Source organism: Rhipicephalus sanguineus, chromosome 9 (assembly GCF_013339695.2).
Source record: "Rhipicephalus sanguineus isolate Rsan-2018 chromosome 9, BIME_Rsan_1.4, whole genome shotgun sequence".
Taxonomy (NCBI): domain Eukaryota; kingdom Metazoa; phylum Arthropoda; class Arachnida; order Ixodida; family Ixodidae; genus Rhipicephalus; species Rhipicephalus sanguineus.
In genome coordinates, this window is record NC_051184.2 from 42220722 (window position 1) to 42234324 (window position 13603).

At 49.6% G+C, this 13603-nt stretch overlaps 1 long non-coding RNA gene across 1 annotated transcript in view; it reads left to right on the forward strand.

Annotated features, from left to right (window-relative positions):
* The first annotated feature begins 3438 nt into the window (after positions 1-3438).
* The window catches only part of LOC119405051 (uncharacterized), a 99041-nt gene continuing 88876 nt past the window's right edge, over positions 3439-13603 (forward strand). Inside the window, exon 1 of the long non-coding RNA XR_005186415.2 lies at positions 3439-5015. This is a non-coding gene — a long non-coding RNA (uncharacterized LOC119405051). The remainder of the gene's footprint in view (positions 5016-13603) is intronic.

Here is a 13603-nt window from a genome sequence, read left to right on the forward strand (position 1 = left end):
ATTCAGAAAACCGGAAGTAAGTGCTCGACCGGAAGTGCTCGGAAGAGAAACGAGTATCACTAGGTGCTCGTGTCATTAAAAAACACTAGGCGCACCAATATGCAATAACGCCCACCTATATGAAAACGACGTTTTTCAACAACCATTATGCGCAAAGAAAGCGCGCCCGGAAGTGCCTTTCTATTTGAGGCCAGCCGGCGTGCCATTCCCGACGGCGAAGCCACATCGTAGGCTATTCTCGGAAATAGATTGCGCGCTGTGTTCTTGTAGCGACGGACTCGGAAACAACGGAATCCTCATAAATGACGCCCCGCGGTGCCCGTGTTTACGAAAGCGGATGTGGCCAGCGGTCACCATGGCAACAAATGCCTTGTGGTCTCCCTATTCTACTCCTCTCGACGTCAGTGCAGTTACTATCTTTCGTTATTTCCCGGGACCGCACCGATTGTTGCGTAAGCAGGCCAGACGTATATTATAATGAGGCGAAAGCCTTATTATGGCTCATCGGTTAGAAAAATCTGGCTTCCGGCGGCGTCGTGAACCAGAACGTTACTGAAGTTCTCGTGACGTTAAATACAGACGTAATGATGCCAAACAATTACAGTCAAGAGTTAATTGCAGTGAATTATACGAAATGAATAAAAAGCGAATTTTAAGTGACTAGGAAGGAAAGCTAATATCGCTCGCCGAGGCTCTATATTATTTTGTCTCATTGAGTGTGCTTATTCAAAAGAATCATTTTGTTCACGCTGAACGTTTGTTTCTCGTGTTAAGATCCTGCTGTTCATTTTGGGGTTGATCACCATGGCACTGGTGGCGAAATTATGTCGGGTAGTGTAGGTGAGTGCTGATCACATATCTTTAGATGTACAGGATTTCTTTTTTCTTAGAGTGTACTAAATAAGCTTATTCAAGCATGACTCGGGCTCTGCCGCACCTCCAACTTCCTTTGTCCACCTCTCTAGTTTGAACAAAGCGTATTTCTCCGCTAACGTCGTACAGTCCTAACAATCGGGGCGATGTCGCTTTGGATATAAAAGAGCGGCCGCACGAGGACGTGCATCTGAGCGTCTGGAAGAGGAAGATGACGTCCTAGCTTTCGCGCAGCATTCCGGCGACGGCCTTATGCCTGCCGTCCCTCGAGCAGCCGCCTTCGCTGTTACCGGTCACTGCGACGGACCTTTCTTGCCGCCGGCCTTCCTCCGAGCCTAAGTGACGTTCTCTTTGCGTCGCGACACGTCCGCCGTCAATCTTGCGCGGAGCTCGCGAAGTCGGCGGCGCTCATTTCTTATGCATGACGGTGGCCGTTCGCACCTGCGCGCACTCGCCGCGACTCGAATAGGCGGAAGTTGATGACGTTCTACTTATTAATGCATGACGTATACGGCGCGCTATAGCCTCGGGCTTCATGGCTTTTGTTTTCAGCACGTGGCGTGGTTTTAGTACTGCCACTGAGGAACGCGTCGAGAGAAAGAGAGAGAACTTAGAGACGTTGTGTTCTGTCCACCAGGCGCTTTCTCGGAGAAAATACGAATGCTGACAGAACGCCGGCAGGACGCTTCTTTGCGTGATATTTGCCTCGTGTATCCGTATCATGTGGTACTGCTGTTGGGGATACGCTGTTTTGCGAACCAGCTTTGCGCTCTTGCTGCTGCTCCTAGCCGGAGAAGATTCGGCACTCCATTTAATACATCGGGTGCAACGCTGTGCAGGCTACGCAAAAAGTTCGGCCAGCAAAATGTGTAAGTCCGCGCGCCTCACGCGTCGATTTCGTCGTTGTAAACGTGACCTCCGTGATTGGCTCCGGTGGCGTGCTACCGGAACTAATCGCGGAGGCCACGATATGAAGATCAAAGAGAAGCTAAGCGATTCAAAACAACGTTTTGACAACCATATAAACAACGGGGTTTGTTTATTTCTAAAGCACAAAGTATATTTGTTTATTACTCACTCTGAAAACATAAAAGATCACATTATGGGTGGCAAAATGATTGAACTATTTCCTTCCGCGAACGAATCCACTGCAAGAAGTCTCGATAGTTTCCGTAGCGTTGCACCTGATGCGTGAAACAGTGCATAGTTACTCTTCAAGTGAGAGACTCGACAGAAAGGAATCGCACTGCGCGGTCAGTCCTCGCACCTTAGATCGCCCGTTCAGGTGTACGTTCTGGTTACTGGTCACGTTTACGGTCAAATACGTTCCGGTTTTTCGACGGCGCTCTTTCATATTTCCGAGTAAGTTAGCGATAGACGCGATTTCGCAGGCGTCAGTCCCAGTATACGGGCGCGGATATCGCCACGGCTGAATGCTTGCCTGTAAAGCGTGCCGCACTACCCGCTTTGCTGCAATGGAAGAAGCCAACTTTTTAGTGGTGAACGGATTAAAATTTGCGACGTCTCGTCAGGAAACTATTTTGAGTAAGCGTAAAGAAAAAAGAAATGAACACCGGGAAAGCACATAACACGTAACTAGAACCTTATTGTGTGGCAACACGTTGACGTCAACGTCGAGACAAAACGGCGCAGTTTGAAAGGGAAGCAGTAAATTCGATTCAGAAAGGCATGTTCTTTTGTGCTTTGGGGCAACGTTCACATTCAGGTTGTAGAAAGGGTGTTTTATTCTTAATTAAAAAGAAATTAAACGGCTTTTGTGTGCTATCTATCTATCTATCTATCTATCTATCTATCTATCTATCTATCTATCTATCTATCTATCTATCTATCTATCTATCTATCTATCTATCTATCTATCTATCTATCTATCTATCTATCTATCTATCTATCTATCTATCTATCTATCTATCTATCTATCTATCTCTCTGTCTGTCTGTCTGTCTGTCTGTCTGTCTGTCTGTCTGTCTGTCTGTCTGTCTGTCTGTGTGTCTGTCCGTCCGTCCGTCCGTCCGTCCGTCCGTCTGTCTGTCTGTCTGTCTGTCTGTCTGTCTGTCTGTCTGTCTGTCTGTCTGTCTGTCTGTCTGTCTGTCTGTCTGTCTGTCTGTCTGTCTGTCTCATTCTTCCCCTCCTTCCTGCTTTGATCTCTTCCTTTCCTTGCCGAGAACGAAGCAGCACCTCATCCGGCGCCGAGATATGTGGCTCACGTCCTCCTGTACTGCGCGATCGAGCAGTTTGCGAGTGTTTAATTGGGCAAAGGGGTCTGGCTTGTATCGCGATTGGGGGAAGTGAAGAGATGGGTCCGGACAGCGGCGCAAAATACGGGCGATCTAGGGAAGCGGAACGACCAGCGCGAAGAGGCGGCGGGAAAGGCGTTACGAAACGAGGCAGGCGCATCTCTAGTAACGTCGGCAGGCCCGGTGCAACGATGCGTCCCGCGCGAAGCGAGAAAGGGGTTTTCGCGCAGGCGCACTGTAGTAGCCTGGTGCGTGGCGCCGCCTTGCGGGGAGCGGCAGAAGGACGATTGAGGGAGTTGATATGGAGAGGGCGGTCGCAGCCGCGGAGGAGTGAGTCGTGGTGGTTGGCGGCGGCGGCCGGTGGAAGGCGCTCGCTCGGGAACGTGGTTTATCCCAGGCGCGTCGGAGACGTCGCTTCAGTTTCCGATCAGCCCGACAACCGGTAGGGTCGGGCTGTCCCTGAACGTCTGATCGGTGGGGTTGATTGAAAATGGGCTTTCGGAGGCGTTGCCACTTCCAGAACGGCAGCGGCTCTGGCGTGGCTTGAATCGAAGGAACAGTGCGCGGTGTTTTCTTCGACCGGGCCGTTTTGGTAGTGGTCGTGTTGCAAAGAAAATCGTTTTCGAAAACTGCCGGTGAAGACGTGGAGCTACGTTTCGCGTGTCTACGAAATAGCGGAGTAGTTGGTCTTCCGAAGAATCCCGGAGATTGACCAAGGGACAGTGGCAAAGAACTGGCGGTGTGTGAGGGCTCAACACGGACACGCCAACGACCAACGCAGGCCGGTTGATTGATTGTTTACTTTTCCCACGGCTGCTCTTTGACGAGACATTGCTCGCGCGTTTGTGCAATAGAGCGCTTTCGGTTTCGGCGTGCTTGGACTCAACTATAAGCAGACACTAGCGCGACGTTCTGGGGCCTGAGATGGTGTCGTAGAACTCGCGTCGCACTTGACCGCCTTTCAAGAGAAATTCGAAAGAAAAAGCGTCGGGCTTTGGAACTTAAGACCGTGAACTGGGACTCGGTGAACCGCATTGTTATGCCATTTGCGCACCAGTGCGATATGGATTGTCACTGATCGTAAGTCCGGTCAACCAACCACCCTCTACGTTTCGAATGCATCAGAGGAGGAAGTGTCACTTCAAAGCGCTCCGTTGCAATACATAGCCAACGTGGGATAGAAGGAGCAAGTGGCTCCTCGGTTGCAACGCTGCTTGTACGCGAAGGAAAACGAAAGTGCTACGTCAGCGAGGACTTTGCATTCTGCACAACAGATTGGATTTGCCCGGTGACTTAAAGGAAAAAAGCATTATAAGTAGACGCCGTTGTGAGCCCTGGGTCGCCGTTGCACCGACCGCGAGCCGAGACAATTGGAGCCCGTGAAATCGATCTCGGCTCCGTTTCGCGCCACCGATACAGAAAGAGAGCCCCGGGTGCTCCCCGGGAGAAAGCGTCGCGCTTTTCGATTGTTTACGGAGCCGGTACACCGCGCCGTTGACGCCTTCTTCTCCCGCTGCAGGCCGATAACACCGGCAGAAGGATCTTCAGGCGGGATTTGAGTTGAACCAGTGTTTGATCCGGCCTGTGTACACAGTGTTTGTCTCGGACGTCAAACGCACGACTGTCGCGGCGATTCGTCCGAAAGCTACCTCGAGTGGGTGTTGTGACCGAGAGTGACGTACGTGACGTCGAAGAAATATCGTCGCACGTTTTTCTTTGTGACGGTCGGCTTGCCCTCTCCTCTGAATCCGCCGGTTCATCGTGGTTTTCCTTCTCGCGTCCTTGGGGTGACGCTCGGTGTCGACATCCTTATCTAGACGGATAAATGCCGCGCTCGTGGACTCCAAAGAAGGCCGTTTCGAAAATGGTGCCAACTGTCTAGCAAAGGTAAATGCCTTTTGAATTTCTCTTTTTCATGCGGTGAATGGGGATACTACCGTGGGCACCAGTCTTATCTGGAACACTCGAGCGGTGTGTCGTAAGCGAGTACAAAAAATAGTGCTTTTTTCGAGTGAGGCTTCACTGCATGACACATGGCAATACAAACAGTATATTCGTTGTACGGGATTGAAAAAAATTGGTGGGGGGGGGGGGGGGGGGGGTGGACGTACAAAAGGCGATCTCTCAACGTTTGCAGGTGACCACGTGACTTGTAGACCTCGATGATAAAAATATTCACAGTATTCATGAACATTTAGGCCACCGGCAAACTCTACGCGCGCCAACGAGTTATACTTTCGATTTTAAATCGACGCTGTATAGCTGTATCACGCTGATACCGTGAAGGACGTCGTTTCTCACTGTTGGGACAGGCCTGTTGCACTACCCATCTTGAAGAACCGTGCTGCCAGGCAGTTTAATTACGATTAATGTCCGGAAATTACCGATATCTATTTCTATGTTGAGCTTACTCGCTCTTGCTCTGCACAGAACAGTTTCACGGGATGAGAAACGTAGCCGAATAGTGACGCGCCACATAGTAGGGGACGCCGCGTAATTTCAAACGTGTAGTGTTCTTTAATGCGCACCGTGCGCGTTGTAAGCTACTGTTCTCGCGTTCCGCCACTCACCCACCGGAATGTGCCGGAAGTTGAATCCGCTACCTCGAGATCAGCAGCACAATGCCACGGCCACAGAACTAGCGCTGCGCGTGCTTCAGTTTTTACCTAGTCTGTAAGGCTAGAACGTCAGTGTTTTCTCTCCTTTTTTGTAGTTTTTATTGCCTCAATATAACATTTCAAATCGACTTGGGGCTAGACGAAACGCGGCATTTCTACGCTCCGAATTAGATTTGACAACGTAATGAATTTTTTTCATCACGCAAAGCGCACTCAATTTGTTCCCTGTTTCGTCCCGTGGAAGCGCGGCCACGGCGACCGACAACAGAACCGGCTACACCATAATTGATCATTCTGAGAAATAGCGAAGTACCCACTGTGCCATACTTCATCAATATGCGAAGTAGCGAAGTGCCGACTATGTCATAATAAATCATTTTTCGAAGCAGCGTGGTACCGATTAGATGTCAGTATGGCAATACACGCACCTAGCTATGCAGCCGAACACTTTATTGAAGCTGTGGGGGATGATGATGATAATGAAAGATGGCTGAGCCACTTTATAATGGGTGGTGCACTGTAAACCACGCACTTATTGCGCAATTCACATCGCATGACGCCTGGTGTGATACTGCACTTCTGCGGCGCAATACTACGCGTGTTAACGCGGCTCCTCGCACAAGATGATAGCTTTTTTGTTTCCAAAAACAGCATCAAGCACTGGCGTGGCGTCTCGGTGTTAGAACACTTGACTGCCATGCAGAATGCCTGGGGTCGATATCGCCTCGAAACCTGATGTTACAGCGTAGCTCTACATAGCCAGGCGAAAGCGAAATTCGTCCGTCCTATGCACGCAAAAGCTCCTAGCGCGTTATGTGCCACAAAAATTGGGCGGAGCCAAATACTCACCACTGATCCACTAAATGTGTCCACTAAATATATCCACTAAAGAAGTCGCTCGCGAACAAAAACGTTATGTTTCACAGAAATTGGGCATATCCTAGTACTCACCACTAAGTATGATGAAAAGAAGGCGTAGGCGTCAAACACCAATTAAAATTTCTAGACAAGAAGCCAGTAATTGAGAAATGCCTCAGTGAACGGTCGGAATTAAACCAGCGGTAAACACCGGGGCCGAACGTTTCAGTTTTACCGGTTAACCGTCTGTACGGGGTGCTTGGGCGGGCATTTTTTTATCAGAGGCGAAAGCCTTAGATGCCTCATCAGACGCGAAAATTCACCGGCGTCCTGCATCGTCGTCGTCTCCCGTCGGCGACGTCAACACAAATGATGCAAAAAAAATCACGTGGTGGCGTGATCACGACGCACACATCGCCAAAATTTGTGACGTCACGTGACGTAACGCCACATTATGACGTCATCACATGCATTCGAACTTTGGTCAAAGGTTGGCCGATCACGGAGGCAGTGCAAATCCAGGTGAGGCGCTCCGATCCTGGAGGCAGTGGAAAACCACGTTAGGTGCAGAAACTTTCGGAGGGTGGCGGGGCAGGATCATTACATCGACTGAGGAGGAAAAGAAGATGGCTTTTGCCTTCCAGTCGTCCTAGGCAAATACATAAGGGACCCTGTGGGTTTTTCCTCTGCATCCATCAAGGGCGTAGCCAAAATTTGTTTTCGGGGGTCAATAACCCTTTATCCGTGTTCGTGCGTGTATATATACTCATGCAAAACTGAAAAATTTCAGGTGGGGGGTGGGAGGTTGATCAGCCTCCCCCCCCCCCCCTGAATACGCCAATTGCACTCATCGTGATTTTTCGTTCAAACGCCGGCGATGTCAACACCTGTATTTCTGCGAGACGGGTTTTTTAACGCTATCACGTTAAAGGGCAGCCCCTTAACGAGGCACAGTTTTGTTTTTAAACGTTTGTTACTCGCGGTCACCGACATTCTGTGTGATTAGGTTGCCGCGAGCGCTCTTGTGGGTGAATCGCAAAGAGAAACGCTGCAGAGCCACGCGGTCGCATTCTGCAAAGCGGCGCCGCTTTTCAAACTCGATTCTCGTTGCGGAATCATCGCCCTGAGATATGCAAAAATACGCGCTGGCGAGACGCGTGTGTTGCAACTTCGTTTCGGGTGCTGATGACATTACCTTACCGCCACGTTTCGTAAAGATGCCATTCCAGCACTTGCCATAATGTGCGTCTCTGTACTTGTTCACTTTCTCTTGGAGCTGATGACGGTCACCCTTTCTGCTTCGCGACGAGTGAATCTATCTATCTATCTATCTATCTATCTATCTATCTATCTATCTATCTATCTATCTATCTATCTATCTATCTATCTATCTATCTATCTATCTATCTATCTATCTATCTATAAAGACCCCCCCCCCCCACCTAGACACACTGATATATCGGTGCTCTATAACAGCATAACAGCAGATACCTGAGGTTGACTAACAATTCCGAGTACTAGTCATCACTTATCCAACAGTAGGCTAACATTGGTCAGTGCTGGTACTATGCGAGTACCTGCGCATGGTAGCCTTCTGATACGCTATGCACTTGTTTTTTTTTCAGAATAAGAAATATAGTATGTTTCGTCTTGATTTTTTTTAACACGAAAGTGTTTTATGCCGGGGTCCACCAAGTACATCCGTCACGGATATGACGTTGATAAAATGGAAGCCAACGGGTGAGAAAGAAAAAACCAAGAAAAAGATACCCTGCTGGGAATCGAACCCACGACGTTGCGGCCGCGACGGTAAGCGCCCGACGCGCTACCGACTAAGTAATGCTAGGCACGGCGCGAACGCGCCTTATATCTTTCACACATTCTCTTTCGCGGCGGGCGGAGCGGGGCGGTGCCGCCGTCTGTGAGAGGTGAAAAGAAGTAATGCTTCACGATGGACACTTACTAGCGCTTTCTCCGAGATTGCACGCGATATCGGAGGTCATGGTTACAGCGTCTCGATACTAGAGAGGTAGACTGGCCGCACTGGCGTCGCCGAGGCACCCTTGACGCAGTTACGTTCGTTGCCTTTGGCTTCGTGTTAGCGTGCGTCGGCTCATCGGAGTAGTGCAGCTTCCACGTGCACCAACGGGATATCTCCGCCGCCGACTGCTTCAATTGCAAGAGCACCGACTAACAAAACTGCTGCAATATGCGTTGCAGAAAGGACGCGATTTCGACGGGCGAATATCGTGCCTTGGTGGAGCGAGAGCAGCGCCTGCGAGACAGAGGCCAGCAGGACGCACGCGTTTGCGGCTCAGGCTACGAACCTCTACCCCCCATGTTCCTGAAGCGCAGTGTGTGTTATGTATGCATGAGCACAGGCGTCGGCTACCCATTACTAGAAAGCGCACACCGTGCCGTTTCTCTCCTTAATTGACGACGCTTTGAAGAAGTGCATACTGGGTACCAGTGTTGATTATGAGCTTGTTGACATCATCCTTAAGCGGGATTCACGATTCGCTGTGTCCAAATATATGTTCACACCGTCAGCTATTACAACGGTTTAATCATGATCATGGGCGTTAGTCGTCGCGATAGAGACATGCTGTCAACATGGGTGCATCCACGTCAAACGGTGCTATAGCTGGCAAACACGAATAGCCATTATACAAGCTCTCATATATCATTACACAATAAGCACTACTTCTGTGAAGACACGTTTCACTTTCGTGTTATACCGATTCCTATGACGGAGGGATCAGCCATGTTTTTTTTTCTTTTACTTCTGTAGACTCTAAGTCCTTTTTCGCATCGCTGGGTATTTCTTTCCCGAATCTCCCGCGGAAAACGTCGGTTTTCAAATGCTGACATTAAAATTTCTGGCGACGCTGTTTTACTGTTAACTTACGTTAACTTACCTTTAACAAACCCAAACCGGAGTGTAGCGCTGTGCGCTACCCTCACGGCGCTAGCGTTATATCTCCACGGGGCACACGGCATCTATTTTGCACGAAGCACGCTGCTAGAGGTACCGAGACAAGGTGTGGACCTTATCTAGAAGCAACTGATTTCCTCCAGCAGCCCCATGAGGCAGGAACTTTGCATCTAAGCACACAGACAGAGCCAGCGGTCCAAGCAGAGCGTGCGCGTTCCGTTGAAACACGCCAGACAGACCGTAAATACATAAAGACGTTGTGAATAATGCAGCACTAACGCGCGCAGTTCTAGTTAGGTAGGTAAAGTTCGTTGCGCGTCTTTGCTGAAACACAGATTCTCGAAAAAGAAACACAAGCACTACACAGAACATGAGGCAAGCAGAAAGAGAATGATGAACTCCTGCCGTTTATCCATTCGCTAATTCCGTGCAGCTACTGCATAGTCGCGATGAAACTGCACCACTCACTGCTTTGCACGCAGCGCAGGATAATCTGTGCTGACGAGGAACGTAACGATGTTGTCGTCTGCAACGAGCTAGTCTGAATATTCTGCGAGCTATGCGTTAGCACGTTTCATCATTTACATCTTGTTTGTTTTCGTGCCCAGTTCGCACGTTTGATGGTTTTAACAAGTCTGTCTTTGCTGTGAGCCGTTCGCCTAAGAAACAAGAACTAGTGGACATTACGCATTACGGTAAAGTTCGAAGTTGGGCGAGTTGATTACAGTTCATTTTAACGTGTGAAGCAGCGCATGAACACAGCGACAACTACTCGCTGATTGCTTCGCATGAAACCGATTCCCACAGGCGTGGGATCTGCCAATTTTTTTCCTTTTGCGTCTAATTGTTCCCGTACGCTGCTTCACACGTTAGTATTACGCATTGCACCTACGCACGCGTTTAGTAACAGAAACTCACAGGGTCCCTTATGCATTAGCCTAAGACTACTTGAAGGCGAAACCCACCCGGTGTGGCTATTTTGAATATTTTAGCCTGCCCTTTACATCAACGTGCAACGTTTGCTAAGGAGCTAGTGTGAGTTCACATTCACTAATGCCAATCACTAATTAACTCACTGCTCGCTTAATTTAATTGCTTACCATCATATCCATGCACAGTCATGCTTTGATTCGACTTTGTGTGGCTTTCGCTCCGCTAGGCGTAGGTAAGCCGAGCCACCTCGAAGTGAGAGTCACGCGAGCGCTGTTAAACAACAACAACAACAACAACAACAACAACTCACAGGATCCTTTATGCACACACCTAAGACGACTGGAAGGCGAAGGCCATCTTCATTTTCTTTTCAGTCGATGTATTGTTTCTGCGCCGCCACCCTCCGAAAGCTTTCTGCACCTAAAGTGGTTTTGCGTTGCCTCCGTGATCAGCCCACCGTAGACCAAGCTAACATGCATGTGATGACGTCATCACGTGACGCCTCGTCACGTGACTTCAATATGACGTCACAAATTTTGGCGATCTGTGACGTAGGATGACGTCATACGGTGACGTCATCACGTGATGATGAATCTTTGCATCACTCGTGTGGACGCCCGACGGAAAACGCCGACGCGGGACGCCGATCAATTGTCGCGTTTGATAAGGCGTCTGATACTTTCGCCTTAAAGAACAACTTAATAGCGGAGATTTTAATACTACGCGTGGCGTTGGCACAATCTTGGGCGGGTATGGGCCACTGGTAGCGGGCATGTGACAAGCAGCTCCTGGCGTCGCATTGAATGAATCAATAGGAGAGATTTATTGTGACAGAAAGGCTGAGAGGCCGGCCTGAATCAATTTTCTCACATGCTACTCAGCTTTAGGAAAGGGGTGGGAAGGAGAGGAGAGAGAGAAGGTGTTGATGATGATGAGGAGGACGACGGTAGCGATGAAGCAAAACCTTGAATGTCCAAAAACTATTTGCGGTCTCTTCTCTAGCTCTGTCTCGCGCAAAAACTTGTTGAGCGCTTTGATAGTATCACGCTGATGGCGAGGTGCAGCTCCGAACAGAACTTTTTCTGACGCTAGTTGCTTCACAAACTTCAAGAAGAAGGTGTCCATCTATTTTCTTTACATGATATATCGCGGGCACACGCACAGAAGGTGTTCAATGGTCTCAGGAGTGCCACATACCTCGCAATTCGCACTGCCTGCGCGGACGAGAAGGTGTAGGTAACGACGAGTGAGCGCCACGCATAGTCGTAATCTGTGGAGTAGAGCCAACCATGCATAGTACAATATAGCAATACATTCAATATGTTTATGGTATAGCAAGATGGTGGGAAATGGAAGTGAGGGTAAGGAGGAAGGAAAGGAATTGTAAATAAATTCGTGGGCTTTGCTGTGCAAACTACGGTACAATTACGGTGCATGCCGTTGTGGGGCATTCTAGATTAACGTTGACCACCGGGGATCTCTCAACGTGCGCCTTAGTCTAAGTATACGGGCGCTGTTGCTGCATTTCGCCTCCATCGCAATGTGGCCGTCGTAGTTGGGAGTCGAACCCGCCTCCTCGTGCTTAGATGCGCAGCAGTATGGTAATCGCGTTGCCGCAGCGAACGGTGCGGCCCGCTGCACGCAATTAACGTCACGCGTGCCGAGCACGGGAAAGCTGTATATATGTATGCTGCGAAGTGTGCACGTCATCAGCGCGCACAATAAACGGGCGACTGTCGCTCCTCTGCCTGGAGCGGTGGCCGAGGATGCCTTCTTGCATGTCGGCGGGAGTTCTGCTGGGACTGGGACGAATGCGCGCGCAGTGTGCGCGAAGAAAATCCGGTAACAAAAACATGGGGCCTGCCGGAGTGTGCGCTAAACGAGCGTGTGGCCGAGGCCAGGCTCCGCCGTGGCGAACAATTTAGGGAACCTAGGGGCTAAATCGGGATCGCCGACGCGAGCTCTGTCGAGAACGCGCGCCCCAGTGCGTGTGAATTATGAAACGCCAGCAGCGCGTGACAGTGTGCTTAGAGTAACGCGTGAACCGCACTGCCGCCAGGTGACGCTGTGATAGAAGAAAGAACAATATGGATGGTCGTTGAGTAGCTTCAAGCTGGCGTACAGTCTTTTCTTCGTTGCTTGTTCTTCCCGTGACGATGGTGGCACGTAAACCGTGCTGTCGGTTTTCAGTAAGGAAGAAAAAGAGCTTATGTATCGTCATTAGGAAGGTTTTGAATGTTGAATATGAATGGTGGTGCATTAGAGCCGCAGCTGCTGCAGCACTAGCAGCCTATAAGTTGTCTCGCTAACTGCACGAGAAACAGCATTCACCTGACTGTTGTAGAATGTGCGAGTGTACACCTCTGGATCTCTCAACTAACCTGCGACTGTTATAAGTGCGGGGCACATTAGGGACCCGAGCTGTCGTCTGCTGTCAGCTCCTGTCAGCCCATGTCGTCGTTTGGCGTCACGCAGGCAAATTCATGTTTAAATAGCCATGTATACTGTAGTAAAGCAAGGGGGCGGGAAAAGGGAGCGAGGTTGAGGAGGGGGGGAGAGGGTAATGCTTATCATGGCCACGTGCAGTATACCATAGCCCGATGTATTATAGTATAGCAAGCTGTGGGAAAGGGAAGTGAGGTTAAAAAGGAGGGAGAGGGTAATGCAATGCGTAGCAGTACATGCACTCGGCGACAACTTGTCTCGACAGTCGAGCGAAGACTACGGAGGCGGGGTTTCCGCACATTAGTGTTTCTCCGTAAGTCGTACGGCAGCTTGCGGCTGATTTCGGTTTTGCTCGCGCGCATCGTTAACGTGTTTAGAAAAACATATAGAGAGAAAATGTGAACGGACGAGACATTTCCATTGTTTAGTGTACATTTTAGTGTCATATTAAGAGCTTTTTTTTTTTCTTGGAGAACTAAACGGTGCGTTTGCGGCCGCACACTGACCCACTACGTCACGGACGCCATGTTTACTTTGGAGAACGGGCGCGCTGAAAAGGTGGTGCTGTCGAAGAAACGGAAAGAAAAGGAAGGCATTCTTGCAAAGTGAACAATAACCGTATTTTACCTACGACTTTCCGCAACTGTTTGAGTCTCGTAACAAATAATGCAGCATTTATTTCACCA